Below are 17,882 nucleotides of genomic sequence, written 5' to 3'. Positions count from 1 at the left end.
GTATTGGTGAGTAACTTCTTACTCCTGCTCTGCTAGTACTTACTGGCCTTGAACTACAGTGTGCAGCCGGAAAGCTCTCACCGCACGGAGTACCTACTGGCCTCCAGAAGTTCACGCGAGTTGCGCTAACCGCATTAAGGATTTATAATACTTCGTACCAGTGTCTTAAGTTGGTGTGTTATGAGTGAAAATATTTTCATTTTTCATCATGTTGGGAATTAGCATTAAGATAGAGAGAGAGAGAGGGGGGGGGGTTCTTTTTTCTTCTTTATTTTACTTTGCCTTTTCTCCACTTTCAGCTAATTTTCGAAGATGGGGATGAGTGATGATGTGATTAAATTGATGAATGGACATTCATAAACATCCATGCCCAGGTGGGATTCGAACCCGGGACCTCTGGCGTTGTGGCACGATGTTCTAACCACTCCGCCATAGCTACCGGCAAAGATAGAGGGGGCAACGAATAGGAGAAAGAGAGAGAGAGAGAGAGAGAGAGAGAGAGAGAGAGAGAGAGAGAGAGAGAGAGAGAGAAAAGACTAAGAACGTTTACAGATGATTCGAAATGTGAGAAATGATAAAAGATGAATACTCATGACAAAACTAGTGTTTATTAGGAAGTTTGATTGATTTGGTTTATTTTTCTTCGCTTTTTTTCCGCAACTTTTAGCTAATCTCGAAGATGAGGTTGAATGAATTGAAATTGATGAATGCACACTTACAAGTAACACCCATGACCAGGTCGGTATTAGAACCTGAGACTCCTTGTGTCGCAGCGCGGTCTAATATTAAAATGAACACAAAATTAAAAAGTGGTTTGTATGCAACATATTGTTGCATGAATCAGAAAATTGGACTAGAAGTAGTGGAGATGTGAAGTTGGCGGCGATTGGAAAGAATTAATTGGATCGATACGGTGCGAATTGGGCAGGTAATTGAAAGAATTAAAGACACGAAACAGATTTTATGAGAGATAAAAGGAGATGAACTTGATAGGACATGTGTTAATACAATAAGAAAGGCATAGTGAGAACTGCAAGAGAGAGAGAGAGAGAGAGGGAATTTGGATAGGGAAGAAAATGGAAAAAGAATTAGGTATGTGGGACGGGGAGAGAGGATGTATGAGAGCAAACAAGGATCATGAGAATGGCATCTGAGAATAGAAGAGGTCGGGTACTGTTGAAAACTACCCAGGAGGAGATAACTAGATGATGAAAGAAAAATAAGCGAATACGAGAGAAAAAGAAATAAGGGAAGCAGAGTGAGAGAGAAAATAATAGAGGTAATAGAAATGAAGCAAAACAGAGATAATAAGGAGATAGATAAACAAGAATCAGGTGAGGGAGAGAGATGGAACGTAGGGCGATATAAAGAAGGAGAATAGGAATTAATATATAGGTTTTGAAAAAAAAAACAGGGTGTCTACTGACCTGGAAAATCTGGAATTAGCCTGGAATCTACTTTTGTACCTGGATAACCTGGAAACAGCCTGGAATTTAACCAGAAACCAGGATTTTTCAAATCAAATCAAAGTTACCATTTTCACTACATATGTCCACTTATGGTTTGTGAATATGTGGATGGCGACCACGGGGATACCTGAGCAGAGTCTGTCACTGCCTCCACTTGAATTTTTTTTTTGGAGGGGGAATGCTGCGATTCAAGGGATTTATTCGTTAATTTTGAGAAAATCAGTGAAAGCTTGGTCCTGGGCGTGACCAAGTATGTATGAGTATGAGTAAACGTTGTAAAAATAAAGTAACTTGCCATTCGCCATGCAAGAAGAATATGCAGTAAGATGTAATTATATGCTCAGAATTTAAATTAATAATTTTTAGAACTTTTATAGTAAAAACAAAATGTAAAAAAAAAAAACTACTACCAAGTGATATGTTATGAATTACATGGCAGTTAAAGGTGAGAACTCAGCTTGCTTTTGTTATTTACTGCAAATATTTGTCAACTGGCCTTTTGGTAGGGGTTATCAACAATAACAACTTTTCTTTGTTTAAAAAGATATAGACCTGGAAAATAATATAAATAGACCTGGACACACCTGGAAAGAGACTAGAATTTAAAAACGGACATTTAGTAGACACCCTGAAAAAAAAAAACGAAAAATGGAAGAGCGAGAATGACTGTTTATTTCAATTACGTTAAAAAAAAAAAGTTTCTCGTGTTCGAACTATAGGGAAAAAGTAAACATTTATAACCATTCCTCTTTGTCATCTGTTTTCATTGGCGCAATGTAGGATGTAAAATTATCTACTCGTGTGCCTAAACAAAAAGCAACTTATATGACGTTTCTCCTTCTATTAATGTGTTTCATTAATTTATTTTCAATCATATTTAGCAAAATATATTCCACAAACAGTATGTAAAAAATATAATTAAAAATTATGTAGAAAATCTTGAAGTTAACTTAAATGCATGGGTTTATTCTGAAAATGTGACAGAAATCAGGTATGTTGAATTGCATATCAAGTACAGGTTAAATTTTCACAGCTTTACTTTGTCTTCACGCTGAAAAATCCTGGCGACGGGATTGCTCTCTTTCGGTGATGGTCATTTTGAGCGCACAGCCATCTATTGAGCTTGTGAGTTATTTTCGTTAAATCCCTTGAAGCAAATTTTGGTGCAACAACATGACCGGACGAACCGCAACATGGGTCTATAAATAGGTGTTCTGTGTTTTTAGACTCTCGTATGATATCTACCCCTGTTCTCGGGAATTAATCCGGTCTGATTTAAATGGTGCGCGCGCATGTTACCTTCCTGCAGTTGAGGGGGAGTATAGAATAAAGTGTGAATGAAGCTTACGTCACAACATGTCATTTTTTCACTTTACTGTTGACGGTTAAGATAAACATTAGACAAATTATCCATTTTTATTATTGTTCTTTTCTTATTGCACTATTTAGTTTCAAGAAATGTAATTGTTATAATACTGAGATGTCCCCTGCTTTATGGTCATCACCATGTTTGTTCACTGATTGTTAAAAGCAGAACAGTGACGTCACCATACGTTTGGCTATGCTTTGGTGGTCATGGCTAATAAGAGCATCTTTCTCGGACTTTTTTTCTTTTGTACAGTCATCGGCAATAAAAATGGGATATATATATATATATCCTAAAGTACTTGCTTCCCTGCAATGTGTTGTGTGTGTCGCCTAACTGTAAGGCGATGAGTGAATTTTATGAGAAGATTTTCTTGACAACTTCTGCCACCACCGTAGAGTTAGGTAACTCACATAACGTCATATGGGGAAGCGTGTTTTTTAGTATTTAGGAATCCCATTTTTTTTGCCCGTGACTTTACCTCTCTCTACTTCTACATTTATATTTTTCTATCTTTCATTCATTCTTCCTCTTCTTCTTGCTTTTGTATCTTTCTCTCCTATTTCTCTCTTTCTTTGTTACTCTATTTCTTTGTATCCTTCTCTCTCTTTTTGGGCCTTAGTATTTCCATATACTTCTTTTATGGCTCAGCGATATCGATTGAATATTGATATGAGTCGATGTATCAAATATCGAAGCTCTTGGTGCCGATATCGACGACACCGTTAATATTGTAATTTTGTATTTGTATTAGTTTTTCTTTTATCTGTTTCTTGTCATTATCATCAGTTATTCTCATTCGATAGAAAAGCTACGTTTAAGCGGACAAGAATGCAAACGCAAATAAAACGTTTGTTTAGTTCACACCCTAGATTGATTGGATTGATTTGGTGTTTTAAGTCCACTTTATGCACAGTAAGGCTAATCGAGACTGGACCTACAGTTTAAAGTGGGATCCGAACCCGGGACCCCTTGGTTATAAAGCGACGACGCTACCACTGTGCCATCAGGGAGGCCAGTCCACACCCTAGAAAGCGAACCAACCGTGTCAAGCAGTGTACAAGGAAATGCATCTGATGGGAACGTGCCACTTTTTACACGCACGGTTTATTTCATACTTCCAGATTTGCAGAATCAAGAATTACAAACTCCAATGAGTTTGGTTTGAGTTGCTGTTTTAAGTCCACTTTATGCACAGTAAGGCTAATCGGGACTGGACCTACAGTTTAAAGTGGAATCCGAACCACTTGTGCCTCCACCGGGTATCGAACCCGGGACCCCTTGATTGCAAGGCAATGACGCTACCACTGCGCCATGGGGGAGGCCCTGCAAACAAACTCCAATGACCACTTCCTGCGTTTTGTGAGAACGCTTGCATTTTACATACATACAATCTCTTACTTCCGAAAACAATATGCGCAAGCGACGGTAACATTAGGGAGCTTTCTGCCGTCACTCAACTATTTCCGAAAAAAAAAAGCCAGCGCTCATAGATTATTCATCAAAGGAGAGGCTTCATCAGCAACGCAGCTTCCTTCCAACACGATGTCTTCTTCAATATTAATCGGCCCACTTTACGGGCGTTGAAAAGTACCGGATGCCGTAATCACCTACCGTATTAACGGTAAATAGAAAAAGAGAGAAGCTAGGGAACATGGTTGGCTCTGGATGTTTTGCAACGGTTTTACATTCCGCGCCAAAATCTTAAAACCAATTACAAGCTCGCCAGTTCAAGTGCCAATTGAGTAGCGACAAGTTGCTGACGCGTAGTGGTTAGTTGGCTCTCGTGAGCACAATGTCACACTGTGGCGCGAAATTGATACAGCCATGGTTCAAAAATCTTAGAGATTACCAATTTTTACGACATCACTTTTCGAATTTTCCAAAGTTCCATTTCTACAGAGGATATTAAACTCTTTCTAGTAGCATCTTGAGTATTATATAATTTTCTTTGTAAAATGTAGTAAGATTAGCTGAGTAAATATTTTGATGAAGTTACTTTCACTTTACATGCATATCCGACACATTACGACTTCAATAGGTACGTTCTATGATCTATTAATGACAAGTTCCATTGATCTTCTTTTTAAAAATGGAATACAATGTGCTGTTTTTATATTTTTTATTTGATTCGGTTTTCTTTTAGGCTCAAGAAGAGAGGTTTTATAGATTAAATTGAAAGGTCCTTGTATTTCTTCAATTAAGAAGCAGCTTTCTATTCTAATTAACACTTCCGGTTAATTTCTATTATTTCAAGACGTTAACTTATGAAAAAATAGTTTCTTTCATTTCTGCTTTGATTTGCTTCAGTACAGTTTTTTTCAAATCGACACACACACCCACCCACACACACAGACACACACATATTCAATTTTCCCTTCATTTCATTTGTGGAATTGCCTTCATAGGTTTGGCTGGAGAGTATAGCTTTAGGATCAATATTTCCTTCTTCTGGACGTCAGCAATCCCGGCTTCGATTCCAGGCCTGCTTGAAGAGAGTGTTTATATAATCTACATTTCGTACATTTTGTCATTGATTTGGTTCAAGGAAGCTTTGTCAATCGACAGTTCCTGTATTACTTCATTAACTTGGTTCAAAAGTGTGTTTTATCAGTCAACAGTTTCTGTATTAGTTCATTGATTTGGTTCAAGTAGGTTGTTTTTCAATCGACATTTTCTGTATTCCCGTATTGATTTAGTTCAAGAAGATGGTTCGAATCAACATTTCATGTATCTGTATTTCTTTATTGATTCGATTAATAGTTCCTGCATTTTTCACCCACTTATTCAAGACACTAGTTTCCGAGTTGGCAGTTGTGCATTTCTGGTTTGATTTGGTTTAAGACTGTGGCCCTTTCGAATCAGCAGTTCCTGTATTCCTGTTCCTTGCCTTCTGCCTCTCAGTCTCCTTGATTCTGTCGTTTCTCTGGGAATCGCGCATCCTCAACCATTCTCCATCCGATGTTAATTTGTGTGCTTTCGTCATTACGGAAAAGCACGAAAGGCGTAATAGGAAAGTGCTATGACCAAACACACTGTGTACTTCCCAACAGGTAAACACAAGAGTTATATATTTAGATGGATCAAAGTGGGGAATCCTGAAAGGGGGAAGCTGTTCTATTCACAAAGAGGGAGGGAAGAGGCGAAATGAAGTTTCTTGCCGCGAACGTCAAAGACATGCGGATGCTCTGAGGACCGAATGTCAACATTCCCACGCTCCCAGCTGTCTCGAAGCTCAGGGGGAACGTCGGGCTCCCATGTCGGTTCAAAGGATGTCAACTGCTTTCGCAATTCTCCGGCAACCGTCATGCAAAGCGGGCCCAGCCGGTTTCCAAGACCACGCCTTCTACCTCCCAAAAGGAGAGAATGGAGGAAGAGTCTTCCGAAGAATCATGTTTTTTGCTGTTTTCTTTTACATTTCTTCAGAATTTTGAAAGAAACGGACGGGAAAAATAAAATGAAAGGGATAAAGGTTCTTGTGTGCGAAACATTTACACCGCAAGTGGTTATCGGATATGTTTTTTCCTGCATTTCTCCTCAGATCTCGTTGAAGCATTCGGTTATGGAATCTACTTCCGTTTTTGTATTATTTCATTGATTTCGTTCAAGACTGTGGTTTTACAATCGACATTTCCTGTATTACTTCATTGATATGGTTCAAGGCGGTGGTTTTTCAGTCGACAGTTCCTGCATTACTGCATTGTTTGTTTCAAGAAGGTGGTGTTGCAATCTACAGTTTCTGCACTTCCGTATTATAAAGATCTAGAAGTGCTGAAACTTATTACCAGTTTGAAGTAAAGCAAAGGTTTGCTCAGTTAAGCCAAGCGGGACTGGACCTACAGTTTAAAGCAAAAACCGAACCATTATGTCTCTATCGGGAATCGAACGCTGTCATTAAGGAAGCCCTGCAATGTACAGGGTGTATCAAAAGTCCCCTGACCTCCTCTTTGAATTGTAGACAAACCTGCAAAATGTTATTTTAACAGCATGCGTATGATGAGGGTATACCATTAAATCAGACCGATGGCCACCATTTACTCTATGTACACACCGCCATTTTCATGGCACAGTATTTTTCGCCTCCAGGTGCGATGTGAAATCCTCCGTAACGTGGCTGGCGTGAAAGAAGCAAACGCACTGCTAACAGCTTCTTGAATTTCCTCAGTTGTCTGTTTGATGTGCCCCCATAGCGCATTATCACAAGATGTCAGATTTGGACTTCGGGATGGCCATTTTAAAGGTGCTGGTAAATTTGGTGATCCTCGTCTAATCCGTTTGTCTCTGAACACATCATTGAGGAATTCTCTTAAATCCAGAGACATCTTATGTTACGAAGGATTTCACATCGCACCTGGAGGCAAATAATACTGTGCCATGAAAATGGCGGTGTGCACACAGATCCTCTGGAGTAAATAGTGGTCATTGTCTGATTTAATGGTATACCATCCTCTCATCATATGCATGCTGTTAAAATAACATTTTTCCGGTTTGTCTAGAATTCAAGGGGGGGGGGGTAATGGGACTTTTGGTACATCATGTAGGTATTTTGGATTTGCATTTTTGGTTGACTTGCGTCTACTTCTCTCGGGACCTCCGTACCGTGCACCCTTTCGGACCGCCTCCTTCACCTCCTAATGTATGTATGTGGTCCCTAGTACCTAATATTAAACTTATTTTTAGATGATGTGGGTTTCTTTTTGAGATTTGGAATAATAAAAGTATAAAACATAATATTAGAGTATAATAAAATATTGTGATATCATATAAGGTAATAAAATAAATATAATATTTAAAATCCAAGAAATTTGGAATATGAAATATATATATGAGATATAATATTTAGGGTGAATAAAATATTTAAGAATTTGAGAGTAGAAAATAAGAAATTTGAATAGTTAGTACCAGTACTATGTGTTGAGCGAATACTGCTTATGAGGCATTGTATGCTTTGGAGGAATGTTTAAGGTTCCCTACTTAAATTATAATTAGGTTTTGTAATGTTGAATTCTAATGAAATCCTTAGATTCTAATTGTATTGAGCCCTTCTTTAATGATGATTTCTAGTTGAAATTTTTAACTACTATTTTCTTAACCTGGTTTAATATACAAAAATGAGGGTACATTTTCTAAATGTACATTCTAAAAATAATACTCATACACAAAAAGAGCTCTCGAACTACTAACACCGATAACTTGAGCAAATTTATATTGTCTATTTCAAAGTGAATGTCCATCAAACCTATCTACAAGTTTCTTGTGAACACTTATGAGCACAGTGTGGAAAACAACCTTCTATTGTCTCGGTCAGTTGAGAATAGCGCCTTCTTTAATCCACAAGGCTGCATACTTGTTGGCAGAGAAGTCTTTGATGATTGGACCAATTAATGCTTACGAATGATTTTTCAATTGTGTTTTTCATATAGTAATGAAATGGTATACTATCCCTGGAAAGGATAAAAAATAGTTTTGTTTTGCCGGGGATTCTTTGTTTTGTGCGTGGAAAGCTCATGCTAATTCACACTCTGTGTACGTCAATGAGAAATTACAAGAAATTGAGTACAAGAAGTTCTTCCCCCCAATAACTTATTTAGTCTAATGAGATTAAAAAAACACTTCATCGTTTTGTCTCATAAAACCAGCAAAAATAGTTTTGTCTCCCTGTATATTGTGCTAAGATATCTGGAATGGAATGAAAAGATTACGAAAGGAGGAGTGGGATAAGGGGGAAAATGTGTCAACGAAGTCTGATGGATTTTTCTCTTTAAGTCAACCCCCCTCCCCCTCCCCATCTTTCCCTTTACAAGAAGAGATCCGTCCCTCGGCCTCTTTCAATTTTGTGAATCGACTTTCCATAAGTTTCATGTCGTCTGGATATCAGCCGGGGATATTTGAAATACCAAAAGCCACCAGTCCAAAACCGTGATTCTCCACTTCACCACCAGAGAGAGCGCAAGATCAGCAGTCCCAAAAAGAAGATATAAGAGGACGCAGAGAAAGAAAGAAAGAAAGCTTATTTTTTCCTCACTTTCTTCCTTATTCTTTTTTCGGGGCCAAAAAAAAAAAAAAAAGCTTGGTCGATTCGAACGAGAAATCTGAGCTTCGCTGTTCCCTCCTCCCTCCCAAGGTCACTCTCCGCCTCCGGTATTGACATTCGACTCCGACATCTAAAAGGAATTATGCCAGAGGAACTTGGATATAACAGACGAACCGAGGTCAACGGTCGAGCTTCTCCACTGTTTCTTACGATGAGATTTCTTTGCCTTCTGGGGTCTGTTTCAGAGTTTACTCCAAAACCTTGCAACTGATATGCTATATTCTGTCCCGGGAATATGTGGAGCAGGGCATAAAGGTAGAGAAGGGGAGAAAGCGAGTTGGCGGAGCGAAGCAGTACGTGCTGCTGTTAACAACTGATACTGCAACCGCATTTTCTTCCTCATGCAGGCCTCCCCGATGGCACAGTTGTAGCGTCGTCGCCTTGTAATCAAGGGGTCCCATGTTCGATACCCGGTGGAGGCACAAGTGGTTCGGATCCCACTTTAAACTGTAGGTCCAGTCCCGATTAGCCTTACTGTGCATAAAGTGGACTTAAAACACCAAATCAACCAATCTTCCTCATGCACTCACTTCCATTGATCGAGCACTCTTGAGTTGCTACTTCCGCAGAGTCTTGTTTCCGTTCCCTTGCTCCAGAGATTTCCTGGATTTTCACGTTTCAGGATATGCGTTACTCTTCAAAAACTATCCCAGCCAAAGGGAAAATTGAAGTTGTGGAATCATTACAACACGCCATAATGTTTCTACAATCTGCTCCAGGAGTCTGTGGAGCAACACCACTGAGAAAGGGAGAAAGATAATTGGAAAGGAGTTGATATCTGCAATAGCGTCCCCCCCAGCAATCCCCTCTCTCACACACAGTCATTGGTCGATCCCTTTCGAGTTGAAAGAGCTTAATGTGAAACATTGAGACTGAAAAGATTCCAGAAAATCAGTATAATCAATTTTCACGTATATTTGTTCGTTTATAAGTTATTAGCAACCAAATGTAACATTTATGTGTGTTTTTGTGTGAGCATTACACAAAAATTATAAATGTATACTTTATACATATTCTACATTAAGTGAATATTTGAAGTGAATAAATGTGCTCTAGAGGCATTTGATCTTGACAATTTCACTTGCGGATTTCTGCAAGTTACACAACAGGTTGTTGGATTAGAAAGGTAGTATAGAAGATTGTAGGAAGAGAGAGATGGCGCTTATAGTACTACACATGTACTTGTCTGACATTCAATATGTGTGCTGATAAGAGTGCTTGCTTTCCGTGCTATCAAGGTCAAGGTTGATGATAGGAAGTTGCTGTGGCTTAGTGCTGGAAAAGCTAGAACGTTGTACTTCCTAAATTATTCATGTTCAATCTTGAAAGTGATATCACTTGGATATCGTATAATCTCCGAAGGACGAGTGACCATGAACCTCCCCCTCAAGACACTGCGAGGTATTTTCCTAGATTGGATTACACTCTGTTTCGAGAATGTGTGGAACAAGGCCCATGACGGTAGAGAATGGGAGAAAGCGAGTGGGTGAAGCAAAGAAGTTCGTGTTGCTGCTAACGGATGTTAGCTGTAGCCGCGTTTTTCTCTCTATGCACTCACTTCCCCCGTCACGCCAGTCATTAATTGCACAGAGCCTTCTTTTCGTTCTATTACACTAGACATTCCCGAAACAGAGGGTAGGTTATATGCTATCATAGATGGGCTGAAGGTCAGGACAAGACTATTGGAATATTGAAATCTTCTGGATTTTATGAAATTGTAATGTGTGTCCGATTTGCTGCTACTCTAGACTTTGGCTCGAAAGATGGTAAGATATTATAAATCCTGAAACCTTTATCTTCCTGTAGAATATGTCATACATGTGTCGTATTTCTACTGTGCTTTGACATTTTCTAATTTATAAAAATTAAAAGCTTCTTGGTTGATCTGCTACAAATCTGGCAATAATCAGTATACGTTGACACTTGACCGATCGTGCAGTTCGCAACACTGGTTTTAGACCTTGCAGATTGGGAGAAAAACTTTCCCTCCATATAAAGTAGCCTCTCATTGGATGGTTCAAGGTCGCTTGTTTCCATTTTCAAACTCTGCTTGCCTTGGCTATCCCCTGGCCAGGTGATGGGTCTCATGTTTTGTGAACACGCCACAAGAGGGCGCTGATGGTCCCATGTAGCAAAAGAATGAAACTTGGAGGTTTGCAGGTAGATTCTGTTGAGCCAATAGAGAAAAAATAATGAAAAATTAAAAGCTAAAATAAGTATTTTTGCAACTGTAACGCTGTGGGCCAGCCCTGCATCCACAATAACATGTAAATGAGTTATACTGGGTACAATTGGTCATGATAGAAACTGTATAGGCCCAAAGGGAACCATAATCATTTCACAGCAGAATGCCAAACGAAAGACCGAAAACTCCCTGCAAAATGCTGCAATTGTGGAGGAAACCATCCGGCCAACTACAGGGGCTGTAAAATGTTCCAATCAGTACATCAGACGAAACCAAAATCAAAGCCAGATGATGGGAAGGAAAAACAGAAACAACTACCATTCAGCTTACCACAAGAGAAACCACCTGCGAAGACCAAACCACCGACTACCATGAATTATAGCCAGACACTTCAGACTCCAACTGAAGAACAAGAAGAGAGAAATGAAATCATCAAATGGTTACTGGCAAAACTGCAAGACAAGAAAATAAGAACGCTCATCAAAACGGCGAAAGACAAGATCGAAAAGACAAAGAACGAATCAGATAGAACCGTTGCAGTCCTACAGGCACTCGTCGAGTTCGTCACAGAAATGTTCTAGACAGACAACCAACAACAACTCAGATATAACATGAAATGTCATAGCAAAACGGCCCTTTTAGGACCAAAAATTTAGTTCGGCCCTTCTTAGGACCAAAATTCTGTCGGCCCTTGTAAGGACCACAACACTCAGTTCGTAATTGAACTGCCATCACAGACCGAACCTCGAGCGACAGTTGCAGAGGTAACAGAAGCCAATTCATAGCACTATGCCATTACCACATCTTTAAAACAGATGGGAGTCAAGGAAACGGTACTTCTACAAGAAAACTTCAAGAAAATTCAACTTCAACTACTTAATTTATGGAGAGCAGTGTAGTTGAGTGTGTTAAGTGCATACTGCAAACCTTTGAGGTCAAGTTAAAAAAAAAAAAGTTAATGTGAATAGATCCTTTGAATGCCATAGGCCAGGTTCGGCGGAGATGCTTACATTCTAGACATGTTGTCCTTATGCAAGGTATCTACCAGTCAAGAAAAAGTCAAGAATTTATACTTGTGGTCAATAATTGTTATCATTTTTTACAGTATAGTAAATTTACATTGTTATATAGCCTATCTGTACTGCAATTTGATAACATTGCATATCTGCAAATGTAAAATTATATTGAGTTGTGGTTCAGATTTTTTCCACTTGGTTTCTTAATTCTTGTACATTCTTGTACATTATTGTATACTTGAAGTTGTGTTTCTTAACCGGTCACGTGGTAGGGGTTTTTCATTGAATTAAAATCTATTTTTCTTAATTTTCAACTATGCCTAAGTAGGGGGCGATTAAATAAATGTTAAGAAGAAGGAAAGAAAGGTCAAGAAAAAGTCAAGAATTTTGGATTTTTTTATTTTGGTGTACACCCTGTTTTGGGAAAAATAGAAACGCGAGGGTCACGGCCGGTAAATTTCGCTCGGAACTCAACCGTTATTTTGGGTGTTTTATCTCAATTGGCACACAACAGAGGAGTGACTTGCTTTACTAAAAAAAAGGGGGGGGGTTGTACATTTTGGACCAGGCCACTTCTGTTTTACGAATGCCTAATCATAAACAATTCTGGAGTGTTTATCGTGTTTTAACCGGACTCTGAACTATTGCTAGGGAAACATTACTCTTCTCTGAATAGCGTTACACAACTCCTCCCCTCGCAAAGTTCCCGCTTATGGCACCCTCTACGTTCAGAAGCCCGCCAAGTGCAAAACCCCATTTCGAACGGAGAATGCAACCGGGATCGAGTTCCTTGAATATCTGATGTGCCCAGTGAAGCCTGATTGTTTCCTAAGGGTACTATTAATTACCAAGTCCGCTTGCGTGAACGTTTTCGGTCCCCGGCGGTCTTCTTGGTTTGGTTCCTCCCGGCCGACCATTCTCTTGGCGTGTAATAGCAAGTTGCTCGACCAGATGACGTGGGGGCTGGAAAAGCCTTTATGCGCGGTCTTCGCTTTGACGGCTCAGCCGGCGATGGTTTCCTCAGCGAGTGATTAATTAACGATTGAAACTTCGTTAACTTTAAAGTGTTTGATGTGACGGTTCGGCTGTGAAAAATGAAGAAGCAGCCTGAGACTAAGTTAAGGGTAAGGGGCTTCTGCTCTCTCGTCAGCAGACTTGGAAATCACGGGAGAGAATAATTTACAATGCATAAACCAGCTGATTTTGCTTTTTATGTTCACAGGGTGTCTCAAAAGTATCCACACCAATCTGAAACGCTAGCTGCAGCTAGTGACCTTCAAGGCCACCTGATGTCACCCATTTTTGATTTACGCACAAGAGATGAATTCGAGATCGTACATACGCAATGCCTTCTTGTAACAAGGCCCGTGTAAATATTCCTTGTTGGCATGCTACGTCATCATTAGTAGTCGGTATCAGCATCAGATTGGCAAATGTGTGTTGAATAGTGGGAAAATTGTCATAGTTTGATCTAGTGTGCCGTGCAAATACTGTGTAATTATTGAACTATTGTGATTCCTGCGACTGTGGTGCTGATATCGTGTCGCTTTCTACCACCTTACCGTGGTGACGTTACATGTAAAAGGAGTCTCTGCACAGGCCTTGTTTTAAGAAGGCATTGTTATGCATGCAAGTAGGTTCTCCATGGAGCGGTTAAGTTCAATAACTTGTATCTGGCGGCCTCAACTCTGGTCAACCCCGATGTTGGACAACTTCCTCACTCCGTGAATGGCAAGGCAGTACCTTTAACAAAGTTCACAGTCTTTCGTTTTCGCGTCGTCATTGAAACGGCTAATTTATTGGTGCAATTCAGAACCACTGGGATACATTGAATCTTTTGTTCTCGTTTAGATATTTATGCAGTGGAAATTTCAAAAATTCTCCACTAGATGAAAGCATATGTATTCTATTTTTAGTGTTCAGTATTGTACTAATTTATACGACCTGGTTGAATTAGTGAAACCGATAAAAATGCTTCTCTATTGAGTGTTATAAATTGAAATAGTCTTATTTGTTTTATGCTATTAATTCATTTCAATGTGTATGCGTTTTTTCACTATCGTAGTTATATTTGGTGAAATATTTGTAAACAAATTGTACCTTATAAAAAATGCAAATAATAAAGTAGACCTATGAAACCTGGTCTCTTGAAGAGATTGGAACCAGTGCGTAGTTAGAGATTGGTTAGTTCATTTGAACTCTCCAGCCTAGCTATTGACTATTTTTGTGGGAGTAGGAAAAGGTTTATTATCTATTTGCCTTGACTCATCTCACCCAACAGGTCGCTAGGTGCCGTGGCTTGCCCCGAGTTCATCTCGAGCTCATCTCGAGCTTCCTGGAGATGAGGCCTGCTCGGAAAAGGTTTATTATCCATCCAAATAATAAAATTATCTCATTTACTATGACACTCAGCTCGGATTATTTGGGAACTTTTGTATGTTTTACTCAATACATTATCGTTCTAGACATCTGTATAACAGTTACGCTTTCTATAATTTTCAAATATTTTCCAACTTTTACTGGTCTAATACGAGGATCGTTTAAAATCAAAGTTATTACATGCTCATAACTGCCTACTTATATAATTGTGGAGGACTGGGTTACTGTTTTAATTCGAAATAGTCTCCGGTCGTGTATAGTACATGTTGCCAAATTTCTGGCAAATTCCATGTCGTCAGTAGAATCGTTTTTCCATATGTTACTGAGGGACCACCCTAAGGTCTGCACTACGTCTTCGATGGCTTTGAAGCGACGTCCTCGTAGAGGATCTTGCAGCTTCCGAAACAAGTCATAGTCGCAAGAAACCATGTCCAGACTATAGGGAGGTGCTTTGGCACTCCCCAACCCCACTGCTCAAGCAGATTCCTTATTGAATTTGCAAAATGGCACCTTGAGTTGTGGTGCAGCACAATCTGATGTCTCGCCAGAAGCGTTGGTGGTGTCCAGTGCATAGTTGGACGATTCCAACAAATATTTGTACCCAGATGATTGTCCAGAAAGTTACTCACCCACATTTGGTACTGTGTGACAAAGGAAAACGACTTCGTAGTCGTAGCAAACAAAAACATCAGTACGTTGCTGGGTGCTTGTTGGGACTTTCACGGTTTTGGAGAAGCAGGATGGCAAACCACTTAATCACTGTTGGATATTGAAGTGCCTCATAACCACAAGCTTTCACAAATTCTCTGTGAAACTTAACAGCATTTTAATTACCGCAATTTGTTAATGTCGTGAGAATGTTGTTTTGGAGCGCTCTATTTAATATGGCTAGTCAGCGCAGTGCTGCCGCCACGCGTCATTCTGTGAAACTACATGTCACGTGTAGAAGCGGGAATAAAGCCATTATCTAAATCCATTATTGATTTTTGCTAGCAGAACAAACAGTGTGCATATTGTTAAGTAGTCACTTTTTTTAACGACCTTCGTATATAGAGATGAAGTGAGCATGAAAAAGAGAAAAGTTAGAAATAATTGAAAGAGAGAGAAATTCAAAGGCAGAAATGACAGCGCAGAGAGAGGAGGGGGAAAGAGGGAATTAAAGGGAATAATAGACTGGTCAATGAAGAGCAGCACACTTTTTAATATCAGTTATGTTAGAAACATTAGGGAGCTTTGAGACCACAGCGAAACGGGGATTTCACACCTAAGTGACAAACGAGAAGTACAATTGGCATTTTCAGTCTTCAAAAGCACATACGAGACAGACCGAAGCGACACGATGAACTAATGAGAAAACGGCTTACTCCGAGCTACACGTGCAACTTGCCATATCGATTCTGTTCGAAAGATTATATTTATTTATGACGACTTGTTTCCAAATGACACGTGTCTCATTTTGTCTCGATCTGACGATGTTTTCAGACCAAATTCGCACGCAACAGGCTGTCGTTTCACTCTTCAGCCCACAAGAACTCATTCACCGTTCACCGGGCATGCGCGAAAAAGTAGACCGGACTAACACGATGCACAGCATTGAGAAAACGCAAGCGACACTTTCATCTTGTTGTGTAGATTCGGTTCGAAATATTGCATTTATTTCTGATAGTTGGCTACCAAGAGACACGCGTATCTCTTCCACAGAACTACTAGGGATGATCGGAAAATATAATACGAAGCCTACAAATTCCAGTAGGTATTTGTTAGACGAATACAAAAGGACTCTCGTGAAAGCACACTTCATACAGTATTTCTCAACATAGTCGCTTCCCTAGTCAGGCATTTCTCATATCGATTCACTAGGTTCATGATGCCTGTCTCATCGAACTCGGTTTCCTGTTGTCGGAACCCAACCTTTACGTTCTGGCCTGGCGGGATTTGAGTGGCATGTGCTCCATCATCCAGCATACTAGCCGGACCTTGCTCCGGGCGATTGCCATCTCTCCGCTTCTTTGAAGAAGTATCTCAGCTCAGAGAACGCTGGCTTCACTCGGATGATGATGTCAAGCATGAAGCAAAGGTTGGGTTCCGACAACAGGACCCAGAGTTCTATTAAACAGACATCATGAACCTCGTGTAGCGCTGGGAGAAATTCCTGAATCGGGGAGGGACTATGTTGAAAAATAGTGTATGAAGTGTTCTTTCACGTGAGTCCGTTTGTATTCGTCTAATAAATACCTACTGCAATTTGTAGGCTTTGTATTCTTTTTTCCGATCCTCCCTATATATATCAGATTCTAGGTTCCCTCAGGCTTCCTCGTATTGGATAATTGTATCCTGTAGGCTTCCCTTTCAAAATATATCAGAACATCCGCAAATTGTGTATCAGATGCTAAAAATATAGTAGAGTGAGATTAGTTTCGTAACATATCTGGGCGTTATGCATGTGCAGCTTGAGAGCAAGTCACAACTCCCGAAGCATCCAATCAACAAGCGAGCCGAGGACGTCATCTCAAACCAGCACCAATCGGTAACCCTCTTTCTCACGCTTTACTGTTGGTAGCTTCGCTAAATATCCTCTGTCTCGAGAATCTCTGGGGGGAGAGAACGAATACAACCCTCTGCACAAGTAGACTCGAGAGGGCTCGACCAATGAACGCGTGAAAGGAGAAGCGAGTGCATGGAGGGGAAAACACGGCTGCTGTTACCAGCCTTATGAAACTTTGCTCCATCCACTCGCTTTCTCCCCTTTTCTACCGTTATGAACGGCCTTCCTCCACAGATTCCCCAGACAGTCTAGACCAGGGTCTCCCAACCATTTTACGTTCGCGGCATCCTTGGGAATGAGATTAAAAATTTGGGGCGCCCTTGTTAAAAATTTATTGCCAAGTTTTAACCTTAAATCGAAGTGGAATATATTATCAGGAGCAATTTTAATTTATTTTCAAATAAATACCTACTCCAGTACTAATGTTATTAACTTATTGAAATACAATAAAAGAAACATTTTTAATAAAAAAAAATCCCCCCCTCCCACCTCGTTTATCCCTACAATATCTATCGTCACGATAGATTCCCTTTTGGGAATCACTGCCTAGGCTAATGCAGTGAGCTGGACATGTTCTGAAAACAACCTGCAGTATTTCCTTAGTGGAGAAATGGTGTTGAATTGTAGAAATCCACGCTGAAGACACGCTAGTTAGAAGAGGAAGATCGCACAACGTGCCTTCAAGGTTCTTAACATTCATCATTGCAATACTAGAAAAGACACACGCCGGCATTTCCACGCTCCAAAGGCACCACGGCGCTGGGATTAACCGCAGGACGAGATCGAACAAGGACGTTCTCGGGAGATGCATTTAACACCCGGGGAAGC

The 17,882-nt window shown here is 40.0% G+C and overlaps 1 non-coding gene across 1 annotated transcript; it reads right to left on the bottom strand.

The window, feature by feature from the left end:
- Positions 1 to 4,085: 4,085 nt before the first annotated feature.
- Positions 4,086 to 4,160, bottom strand: TRNAA-UGC (transfer RNA alanine (anticodon UGC)). Its single transcript has one exon. It is a non-coding gene; the product is annotated as a tRNA-Ala (tRNA).
- Between the last annotated feature and the right edge of the window lie 13,722 nt (positions 4,161 to 17,882).

Source organism: Lepisma saccharinum, chromosome 1 (assembly GCF_977018435.1).
Source record: "Lepisma saccharinum chromosome 1, izLepSacc3.1, whole genome shotgun sequence".
NCBI classification, from domain to species: Eukaryota; Metazoa; Arthropoda; class Insecta; order Zygentoma; family Lepismatidae; genus Lepisma; species Lepisma saccharinum.
The sequence above is the reverse complement of the archived record's forward strand: the minus strand, read 5'-3'. Positions and strand labels throughout refer to the sequence as shown.